Source organism: Mizuhopecten yessoensis, unplaced genomic scaffold (genome assembly GCF_002113885.1).
Source record: "Mizuhopecten yessoensis strain PY_sf001 unplaced genomic scaffold, ASM211388v2 scaffold4359, whole genome shotgun sequence".
NCBI classification, from domain to species: Eukaryota; Metazoa; Mollusca; class Bivalvia; order Pectinida; family Pectinidae; genus Mizuhopecten; species Mizuhopecten yessoensis.
Window position 1 is genome coordinate 81,350 of NW_018405506.1, and position 12,916 is coordinate 94,265.

The window sequence follows — 12,916 nt, forward strand, 5'->3', positions numbered from 1 at the left end:
TGTAAACATTATACGGGTGTAAACCGTCTTTAGAGAGAGTCGCGTCGCGTCTGGAGATGTAGTTAAGTGTTTGTTATACGTAAAAGGGTGATAAGTTATAAACAATTTAGCGGAAATATAAATTAATTTTTCATTGGAAACAATTCATCTGTTAAGACAATCTGTAATATACAAAACGAAAGCTATTATAAATTTTGATCAATATTTTATTTGAGCGGCAATATAATCGCTTTGTGTAGATAATTACCCCTAAAACCGTATATCTCCTCTTCCTTATATTTTTATACACATACCACCTGTGTATCGGATATACGTGTTACTACACAAGATACAGATACATATGTTTTATTAAAGTCTCATCTTCCGTATCTCTATACAATATACACAATTACGGCTGAGGACTTTAGTGGCTGAACGCCGTACAGGGTACTATTACACAGGTGAGAAAAAGTCCAGGTCACTGGCGGTCCAGTTTTATGTCCTAACTTCAAATCAGTTACAGGGACCGCTGATATCGTTTTCACATTAAATTGACTCATCACCTGAATGATTGGAGGGTATGATTCATCCCAAAGTACAGGTAACAAATAATACAGGTAAGAACACATACCAACACTTACGACTTACTGGCCCCTCCCCCTCCCGGGACCAGATTGCGTCCCATCGTTTGTCCTTAGGATGGATGTCACTTCATCAGTACCAGGTCCTGTCCGAAAACTGACCATTGATCTTTTGTGTACGGACAGCTTAAGGAAACATGAGTTTCAGTGCGACTCTAAATTGACCATCCATTCTCATACAAGGGCCATCCAGGGTGATTGTTCAAGGGATAATCTTTAAGCGATGTCCGGTGAATTCCGTCTTGACCCTGGTCAGTGAAGTTGTCCAATACAATGCGGGACTTCGAAACGGACATTTTGAATAGGCTACAGGTGCACCCTTACAAGCACCGGTCACGTGTCTCTCACCTTTCCTTGTTTTCTTTCTCTCTCCTTTCTCTTCTCCCCTTTCTATATCCTACTCTTCGCATCCCTACTTCACTTTTTCCTTCATTCATTTCATCGTTCCACTCTTTTCCCACACTTTTTTTCTCCACCTCACCTTTCATTTCTATATCTCTCTGATTTTCATTCCTCCTCTTCCGTTCTTTCTCCAGCCCCTCCTCCGTTCCCCTTCATCGCTCCCCTCCTTTTGTCATTTACAACCCTCTTCACTGCCACATTTTACTTTCTTCTTTTTCTCTGTTCCTCCAACTTCTCACCACCACCACCACCACCACCTTCCCGTTATTCTCTATTTTTTACCTTCAATTTCTTCCTCGACTAGTATTCTTTCCTTCTCCCTTTCTTCCTTCTCATTCCATCTCTTTTCTAATTTTATAAACCCTATGATCTATCTCGGTCTTTTTTATCCTCATCGCTTCATGTTGTTTTCTCCTTCTTACCCTCTCCGCCTTTTATTGTTTTTCTCCTTACTCTCTTAATCATCTGTTGTTTTCTCCCCTGACGCCCATGACTCTCTCCATATCTCTTTTTTTTTTAACTTTTCCCCTCTCTATCCTCTGCTGAATTCCTCTTTACCCTCTCTACCCTTTGTTATTTTCTCCCCAACCCCTCTACGCCTTTTATCCCCTCCCCCCCGCTTTTTTACACTCTCTTCCTATTGTTGTTTTCTCCCCAGACCTTCTCTTCCCTTTGTTGTTTTCTCCTCTGACCTTTTCTTCCTTTTATTGCTCCTCCCTTGACCCTCTCTACCCTTTGTTATTTTGTCCCCTAACCCTCTCTACCCTTGGTTGTTTTCTCCCCTGACCCTCTCTACCCTTTGTTGTTTTCTCCCCTGACCCTCTCTACCCTTTCTTGTTTTCTCCCCTGGCCCTCTCTACCCTTTGTTGTTTTCTCCCCTGACACTCTCTACCCTTTCTTGTTTTCTCCTCTGACACTCTTTTTTCCCCATGACCTCTCTACCCTTTGTTGTTTTCTCCCCTGACCCTCTCTACCCTTTCTTGTTTTCTCCCCTGACCCTCTCTACCCTTTGTTGTTTTCTCCCCTGATCCTCTCTACCCTTTGTTGTTTTCTCCTCTGACCCTCTCTTCCTTTTGTTGTATTCTCCCCTGACACCGACACTCTCTACCCTTTGTTGTTTTCTCCCCTGACCCTCTCTACCCTTAGTTGTTTTCTCCTCTGACACTCTCTTTTGTTTTTTGTTTTTTCCCATGAGCTCTCTACCCTTTCTTGTTTTCTCCCCTGACCCTTTCTACCCTTTGTTGTTTTTCCCCTGACCCTCTCTACCCTTTGTTGTTTTCTCACCTGATCCTCTCTACCTTTTGTTGTTTTCTCCCCTGACCCTCTCTACCCTTTGTTGTTTTCTCCGCTGATCCTTTCTACCCTTTGTTGTTTTCTCCCTTGACCCTCTCTTCCTTTTGTTGTTTTCTCAACATATCCTCTTCGCCTTTTATTGTTTTCCCCCAAACACCCTCCTCCTTTTTCCCCATTTCATTTCCCATTTCTGTTTCCTTTGCTTTTTTTATTGATCTTTCTTTCCAACCAAACTTATATACGTTCTCCACCGACATTTTTTTCTAATTTCTCCATTATTTAATATACCATTCTTGGTGACGTACTCTTTTTCCCAAATAGCGAAAAGATTTTATCTTCCCCGCGATATTTGACCTGCGTACTACTTGTTTCATTCTTTCCCCGTGGATGCCTTATGCCGGTATATTTAGTGTTAAGGTGATTTTTCGTGCGTTGTTCACGTGTTTAGTCTACACATGGACATCTCAACATTCCTGCTCAATCTATTCCTCACCTTATAGGACACATTCCTTAACGTTGTTTAATTAATCTGAAGAAAAAAATCCAATTTTAGCGAACTAATCTCAATTCTAACCGGAGTAGAAGTAGTCCACAACAGCGAGAGCTCTCGACATTTATAAGGGACTATCCGTTATGAAAAACCCAGCGTACATGGAGTTTTTTTCAATGATTGAAAAGCCATTCTGCGTCTACAACTACACGCCCAGGGAAGGAAACCAGCACAATGGAATGGAATATTTTCAAATGATTACTTGAAATTGAAATTTGTATACAGGCGTTGACGACCCTACGTAAGATAATCCGGTTTGGATCAGTGGACCGTGAGTACGGGCTTGTACCGTGTAGCATCTGTAACGAATCACGGACCGAAGGACAATAACAGAAACTCGCCGCAAATGGGGTTAATGCTCTCCCTATTTCATGCCGATGAAAGAGTTCAAATTTCGAACTACGAAACCAGTTTATCGTTTGAAATTAATTACGTTGAAACTTTATAATAATGCATGCCGATTAAATCCGTTATCAGAATTAACATCGAACACCACGTCCGTTTCTAAAACACAATTGTTACTATATCAATGGTTGCAAGATCTTATTTTTATATTGCGAACTTTTCTCCGCGATGAAAAAACGCTAAGCTGACTAATCTATGCTAATCAGTCTTTCAAACCACGTGATCTATAAATTACATTTGTGACCCTAATTAAAGCCCCCCATATCACAAATAAATACGGAATTTATGCAAAAGAAAAATAACTTGAATATTTGTAGTATCGGAGTGACATAAATAAAGAGACGTACTCTTTAATTTCAACTTAATAACTGGCGCCTATAATGGAACCATCCAACTACCTAAACCTCTCCATCACCTTCTTCTGGACGCACAGACGTATGAATACCGAACGGATGAATCCAAGCCTTGCATGATGTCAGTCAATATGTTGCGGTAACTATGTGCTAAACTTTGAAACCAAGTTTTTGCGTTTCGTCAGAGAAAACGTGCCTTTAAAAGGAAGACTGTTCGTGTAAAGAGAAGACCGTGTGTAATTGTCATAATAAGGCCCTATTCCACTACACATGCCCCATTAACAATCCAATGTATTGTCTTTATGCAGCGATGGCCGCAGATGTATTCGTTTGTTATTCACGTCGCTTTTTCCTTTGTGGATTGATGAATTCCCTCGTCAGTCAAAAACATCGACTGGGCATGCCATCCAGGGTACAAAAACAGAATAAAGACCATGATTGCCTAAGTTTACGGTCATCTTTACGCTGGCGCTTGTCGCGAATACTGCCGCAGTACACGAAAATGGTTAACGTTACCATAAAACGATAGTTACATTTCTTTACGGGATGTTTTATCGACAAAACCGAAATAACGGGAGTCGTAACGAATGAAATTGTGTTGAATGATTGATAAAAAGATGTGCGAGAGAGTAAAGACTAATTGTTTTTACACTTTGAATTCCATGTTATTTGGACGCTTGAATTAACAGGAAATCGACTATTGGCTGCGGGAGAGACGTTTCGTTTTATGGGTGTCGTGAAATACAGTATATTATGGCAACATTAAAGAATTACATGCATTAGTTATGCCCATTATTGCTAATTAGCATCAGCAAAACGTCTGTGAAAATATCTAATCAATAGACAATGTGCCAATGAAACAATGTTATTTTTAAAGCATGTCATGTTAAAATGTACTTCCTGTTGGGTGTCTTCGGCAGTATGTTTCAATGAGGTAGCACTTAAAAGTCGGCATCAGTTCCGCGCTATCACAAGGAGACAAACAAGAACATATCGCAGTCTCACAAAACACACACGCATACAGTACACACATGCATCTTGCACAGAGGGAGTCCGTCCTTAAATGACCATAGCTGTTGATGGGACGTTAAAAAATACTAAACCAAATCAAATTCTGGTGAGACGCTTAGACGAGATACAGCCGAGAACGACTTTCGGAATCTATGACCAAACGTTATATATCCGACAAAGAGACGAGACGGTCAGTGATGACAATTAAAGAGAGTTGTATTGCATGAGTAAATGTCCGGTTGACATCGAAGTAGGGGTGTCTCTCTTACACCTACAGTCTGTTACAAATCGCACCCCACACCAAAGTAATGGATACTTCAACGAAAGAAGCATAGGATTTTGAAGATACCAGATTATGAAAGCATTATGTTCAGCATTATTGTATTTTACACTAAGTTATTTAGATCTAATGTCACAAGTTATGTATAACTGTCATTCTGACAGTAGTATGTGAGGTTAAGTTTAAAAGGAACATAGATCATTCATGAAAGGGCAACTCCAATCAGTCCGAAAGGGGAGGCAACTCGGGTAAATTAACTCTAAATAACACAAAGCGTTTTTGAAAACACCGGCTATGAATGAGCAACGTCCCTGCATCAAAGTGCATGTAATTACCAGTGCCATGCACACATATTAGCCTGATTTCAGCTCCATGTGCAGCCCCGGTATTCCCGTGACAAGCGATCCCAGAGCTGCCACGCACCAGAGATGAACCCCTGAGGATGCTGATCGGACTATGTTCTCATGGAGGTGCCCAACCAGCTCAGTATCGGTTTGACATTAGCAACTCTAATTTGGCGCGTTTAAATCCCACAGACGAAGGTCATGACCTCCCAAGACCATGCATATGTCATTGAGTGCATGTATCAATATGCACTCTGCTCAACCTGTTGTCATGATTGACTTTCCACCATTCTGGCGTTTGTGATGTGAGTAATCAGAAATCGGCATAGCAAATATCAGACAACAACTTCCGGTACTATATATATAGCAAGTATTGAAATCCAATTACATGTAATGGTTGTATAGATAATGGAAATATGGAAAGCAAAGTAGCGGTACTAGATATTGAATATGGACAAAAAACTACGGGTGCAAGGTTTATATATGTAGTTAATGTGTATATCATTATAACAGGTAGTAGACCTATAAGTTCATGTATAACAAATATAAACATCAACGTCCAGTATTAGTAGAAGTATAGAAAGGACAGTCAACTTCCGGTAGTGCATCAATTATAACTTCCGGTATTAGATCATATATAGTAAAATACATCGGCCGGTATCAGATCTAGTAGCAAATATAGACAACTTCGGTATTATAGTCAGTATAGTCAAAATTAATGGGTACCACTGTTCTGGTGAACCATTTCAAGACAACAACTTACCACCTACCAACCATTCTACCTTACCTCGAGTGGTTGACTCGTCAAAGAACACAGCTGTCTAAAGGAGATCGTCAATGACCCTAGTAACAATACGTAGACAAGATTATTAAGGGGCTCAAGGCAATGAACGAGTCAATCAATGACCTTTGACCTCAATCTTGAGCACTCTAAGGACTCTGGGCCCCATGACGGCCCTTGGTACAAACGACTCGACCAGGTGTGGTCATCTACTCTCCGCCGACTTGTACGACGTGTTGTATACATTATGTATATAACCCCTAACTTCAAACGACTGCTTAGTGGCTATACCCCGTGCCGTTTGGTACAGGTTGTTGGCGACGCCTCTAGAGAGCGACAATACCATGCAATATCGGACCGAATCAACTGACTGCTTTGTGTTAAAGACGATGTAGGAGTACCTTCATCGACTGGGCTCCGATAATCGGAACACATCGTAACAATAACAATGAAATCAGTTTACAAATACTGTACCGCACTGAAATCTATTTACTGTACCAATCTCGCATCGGCATATTAGATATGACTCATCTGAAATATTAAGAAAAGTATAGTCAGACAATGATAAATGGTTCTGCCCGTGTAATCTATGATACTTCTATTCGGCGAACTCTTCTTCCAGAAGGTATGGATGTTATCGTTTATTGTTGCCAGCGTAACATATACCGGTATACACCACAGGGACCTAAGCATTTGTTACAGCTATATATGGAGTTTAGGTCCAAATATGACTGTAACAAATTCTCATGTCCCTGTGGTAAACATCACTTGTGTTCACCTGCTGAACGGCAGTGGAGTTTTTTGGTCATATTGTCTCCCATCGTATGAAACTGCCGGGGTTGGGGAACCTTGGGGTCAGTTTATTTACAATCTAGTGTCCTCATGCAAGAAGGCTCTCAATCCTCCAAAGTACACGATATTATTTAATTCTTTCTGTTTGGTTCTCACATTCTACAAATATATAGTCTTTTTTACTAAGTTCATCTTGTCAAGAAAGGAATAGAGAGAAGGCTAGGTGCTGAGTGTATACATACTAAGTAGCGCTCCATACATAATGAATGTTGTTTATCTTATATAAAAGTTAATGGACAAGAGGAGGAGAAAATGACAAAATAATGGTTAGGTATGTACGATTGTTTTTTAATTAGTAATAAATGATGTAGTTTATGACAGCCGATACGTATGTGTTTTACACGTGCTTTTGTGACACTATATTAAAACAAAAATCATAACAATTATGAAACAAGTTATTTCAATCACTCTTTTTGACCCGGATGTTAGCACGGAGTGGGGGTTGGGGGTCTGAGTGTGGGAGGAAACCGGAGTACCCGGAGAAACCAACGTGATCGGGCAGGTGACCCTAAACCTTTTCACGTCCGATCGGCGAATCGAACCCCGGCCGCCTTGGTGAAAGGCAAGTGCGCTATCCACAGCACCACCCGACCACCCGGGTGACACTATATTATCTTGGGAAATCCAGTTTGTGCACTGTATTCGTGGTACCGTTGAAACTTTTTTTGCACACTTTGAACTTTTTGGGTGGTTGGGTGGCGCAGTGAATAACGCATTCGCCTTTAACCTGCCCGACCACGTGGATTTTCTCTTGGTTATCCGTTTTCCTCCCACATTAATACCCCCGTGCGCTAACGTCCGGGCCAACAGGAGTGATTAATATAAGTTGAAATCGTTTTTTTTCATAATTGTGGTTAAATAAATATAGTTAATATAATCCATTTTTTGCGATAATTGGAATCAAACGCATATCAAATCAGGTTTGGATTGTTCTTCTCTTGCTATTTGATATTTGGTGGTTTAACTTCTCAGAGAAAAATACCGCAGCTTTTAATAAAAGGAAAAGGAAAGCTCTCACACATAAGAAGGGAGTAAATACCGACATACAGACAGAATTGTCAGACCAGGGAAAATAGACTTTGGACTTTGGTAATTTTAATAGACTATTTAATATTGGAAGATCTTCAGATCATACTTGCAATAATGTCATTCTTCGGGAAAGGTTTTGCCAATTATATTTATTTGTTCAGACATTGATATCAAATATAATCTCGAGGATACAAATAATCCGTGAATTGAGCTCGCGATAATGCCGCAAATCCATGCACACCCAACTCATAACGGAAACTATAAACGGGTACAGAACACAGTAAATGCTATAATTCAATGTGTATCTACTTTTGTTTCTCAAGTACCCAGTCTTTGTATTCACACCGAAATAGAGAGAATTTTATCAAGCACTTAAAACATATTTGATTCATTCGGCAGGTACTACACGGGGTTTCGGAAGCGTTAGGGATATTTGTACTGCCCCTCAAACTCAAAGGACACCCTCTTGAGATGGCAATGAAGACAATAACGCTAGAACTGTTTGCCAATACATTTCTATACACTCTTGCTGAAGTGCCCGTGCTGACACAGTGGTTATTTAGCGTATTACAACATGGTTATTGTACAAGTACGCTAGTAATCCAGGCTGGCCCCCTCGACCTCCCCGAGCATGGCTTTTTGTACTTCATGATATGACTCAGAATAGTCACGTTTCTAAAATGGAGACATACATTTTTGTATGAATACAGAAGTTAATTTGTTGGCGGCACATTCTTGATTTCATTTCTCCCTCCTAACTCTTCAGCCTCAACAATCGACAAATATATAAGCTTACATTACACCTGTAATTACCTACCAAACGATACTGTTCTGTAGCGAATCCACACTAATCGCCAACGTTTGCTATACCCGGTTTTTGGTCAGCCGGCGGCGTTATTTAACAACTATAACTTACTGCAGGATCCCTAGTTACCAACCATAAATGAAATATATCCAGCGTGTTCAAAAACTGAAACATAGACTCGAAACTTTGTTTGACTTCAAAGACGTGTAAATGTTTTAATATAAATATCCAAGTCAACAAACACACTTGACAATAACACGTTATTAAATTACCTCCCTTTGATTTCTATATAGCTGTGTCGTTATGTATGTGTGTTACGCGGACAGCGTGCCGACACGTGTAAATGACCTGGCCTCGTTTGTAATGACGAATAGGTAGGAGGATCAAAGGCCTAACATCAAACATAAAATCATTATTTATTCCAACAAGTCTACAATTTTATTTACAATGCCCCGCCATTTTTTAAGGAGACAAAAGAACTTCGTATGAAAATTCGTTAGAAACGACTATAACGTTTTATATTGTTACGTTTCGAAGATAACCCATCACTTCTGTTAAGACGTTAACTTCATGTTTTCATTACTGTCAACTACAAAGCGAACTACATTTCTATTTTTGAACCGTAAAATAAATTGTATCCAATATTTCTGGTTGGAGACGCTTTGACCTGCATGACGATATGGTTAGCTCGGTACCGCTTTAGATAACAGCAGGTCAAAGATGATAGACAATTTGTAAATTTCCCTGTCTCTGAAGATCCGATAATTGTAGCCTGTAGGGGTTATCTCCACTATTCATCACCCAACTTGTTTAAAAAGGTAGTGAAGTTCGCTACTATATAAGTAAATACAGTTCATGCATTCATCTCAGACTGCTCTTACAACTGAAAAAAGCAACGAATTTCAATAAGATTGCGGCTTCGTACACCTTGATTTTGGTTGAATATTTTCCACGAAGAAATATGTATTCAAAACTAAAACTGAATAACTTGTTTCCGTTTTCTAGAAAATAAAGATTTTTGGTTTCCGTGGCAAAGTGTTCGAAGAGTTGAAAGGCATGTTCAGGGGGAAATAGAATAGTCCTGCTGTGGCCCACTCCACCATCCATATAGAGTTGAGGTTTTCTTCTACTTAGGGGATATTGAAAAACCCAATAACTAGAATGGTTCTCCTGTGTCTGCCTCTATATACAGGGACGTTCAACCCAAACAAAACATTATAAGGTCCCCATTCTGTCAAATTATCTCTTGTAATGCTGTACCTTAAACAAAATACATTCAACCCGTTTAAGATTTTGCATCTTAATTTTTTTGGAAATGTAATCATCCAGAATGATCTTTGACCTTATACTAATACTGTTTGATTGTTTATGATTTTGTTATTATTTGTCCTTGATTCTTATGTTTTTAACAGGTGGGACATAGCTTCCACCATCTTGCCTGTCAGATATTGATACCAATTAAGTTTCCTATACCTAAATACGAAAGTAACTATGAGGTATGTTTACCAAACATATCATTTCTATTAGCCCTTCCTAACAAAAGTTAGAGTCGGACTAGACAACCCCGGTTAAGATAATAGGCACACGTGCGGATCTTCCTCGCGAGGAAACAGAGGGATTAACCCGTAAACCTTGTGGGCTGGCATTTACATTTCTCAGGTGAGAAAACAACGAATTTTAAAATGAAAAACGAAATTGAAGACGGAACAATGTGCAGATGTGGAATCTAAATACTGGAATACGTGAGAGCATGCCTTTTTGCTATTTGGAATTGAATGGAGGGTCAAGCCGTTGGTAATACGCTATATAAACATGATCCCCAACATTTGTCGGCCAGATGTGACCGACTGTTCTCGGGTACACAATTACAGTTGGGGATTAACTTTCTAGTACTCGGGTAGATCCAGGGTGGGTTCGTCTAGTGCCTTTTAGCACCTTACCAACCAGATCCCTTTCTAAACATGCATGCTCATTAACAGTGTGCACGCGATACATGTAGACCAACAACCATTCTAACAACAATGACATGACATCTACACCGCCGAAACTGATACATATTGCATTTCAACTAATCATACTTTCAAGTGATGTCAAATCCTAACTCCGTTCAATTAAACTGCATTATTTATATTTATTATTACATTTCAATTATACAACTGTACAAAACCCGTACACTATACACTGACGTGTTACCCGGACAACTGTACTGTATCCGTACTCTCTACACTGACGTGTTACCCTGACAACTGTACTGTACTAATACTCTCTACACGGACGTGCTACCCTGACGACTTTACTGTACTCAAACGCTCTACACAGACGTGTTACCCTGACAACTGTATTGTACCCGTACACTTTACACGGACCTGTTATTATGACAAATGAATTGTACCCGAACGCTCTACATCAACTTGTTACCCTGACAACTGTATTGTATTCGTATACTTTACACGGACCTGTTACCCTGACAACTGAATTGTAACCGTACACTTTACACGGACTTGTTACCCTGACAACTGAATTGTACCCGAACGCTCTGCACAGACGTGTTACCCTGACAACTGCATTGTACCCGTACACTTTACACGGACGTGTACCCTAACAATTGTACTGTACCGATACTCTCTACACTGACGTGTTACCCTGACAACTGTATTGTACCCGTACACTTTACACGGACGTGTACCCTAACAATTGTACTGTACCGATAATCTTTACACTGACGTATTTACCGGACAACTGCACTGTACCCGTACTCTCTACACTGACGTGTTACCCTGACAACTGTACTGTCCCCGTACTCTTTACACTGACGTGTTACCCGGACAACTGTACTGTATCCGTACTCTCTACACCGGTTTGTTATCCTGACAACTGAACTGTATCTCTACACTGACGTGTTACCCTGACAACTGTACTGTACCCGTAGTCTCTACACTGACGTGTTACCCTGACAACTGTACTGTACCCGTACTCTTTACACTGACGTGTTACCCGGACAACTGTACTGTACCCGTACTCTCTACACTGACGTGTTACCCGGAAAACTGTACTGTACCCGTACTCTCTACACTGACGTGTTACCCTGACAACTGTACTGTACCCGTACTCTCTACACTGACGTGTTACCCGGACAACTGTACTGTATCCGCACTCTCTACACTGACGTGTTACCGGACAAGAAAAGCCCTTGTTGTATAACATTCTTAAGCCTGATTAGTGAGCAACAATGGCGGTACAGGTGTCGGCTTCAAAAGAAACCCAGAATTAGAAAGTGGACGGCTATCTGGAACCTGATATTACAAAGCGTCACTTATAAAATGCGTTATTAAAAAAGAGTGCATATAACTAAACACCGTTGATGAAAATAAACTTTAATAAAACAAATTTAAACGATATCTCGAATTTCGGGTGTAACTTGAATTAGTTGCCTTGACCGATTTGCCTTGTCCCCTTGTTTAGCTGTTATTTTACGTTGCCCCTGATACTGTATCTACCGGTAGTAACTGACGATGGATATGCTACGTTTGTACACGATCTTTCTATTAAGGTACACGAGATAAGGCTCTCACTGGGCATTGGTCTGATGATGGACGTCCTCACCGTCGGACAGGATGATGACCTTTAACCTGATGCCACAAATAAAACCAACAAAACAATAACTAAGGCCTAGCTGAAACCTCTCCCCACTATGGCTTCATTGTGATATATATTCGTTCTCTACATTCCCCAAACCCTCCCCATATTGGCTTCCTATAAATATCTCATGATTTCAAACACCTTCGAATTCGTCATTTGTCGTGGACATTTTCCAGATCCCCACCCTCTTCAAAATCGCTTTGTATATTTTTAATACCCCCAGCCCCTAGACATTTAAATCCAGATCCACACCTTGCAATCATCCGCCTTGTACATTTTCCAGATCACCACCTTCCACACTTTTTCTTGGACCATTTTCCATGTCCCAAACAGCGATAGAAAAAGGCAAAAAACGTGCGTAGAAATCTATAAAATATTGTCATTTATTTGGTAGGGGAAAATCATATCAATATCTGTAATGTTGTTCGTTACAAACAACACATTTCCATTAGTCTGTTACAAACAACACATTTCCATTAGTCTGTTACAAACAACACATCGCTATATCTATAATGTTGTTGGTTACAAACAACACATTTCTATATCTGTAAC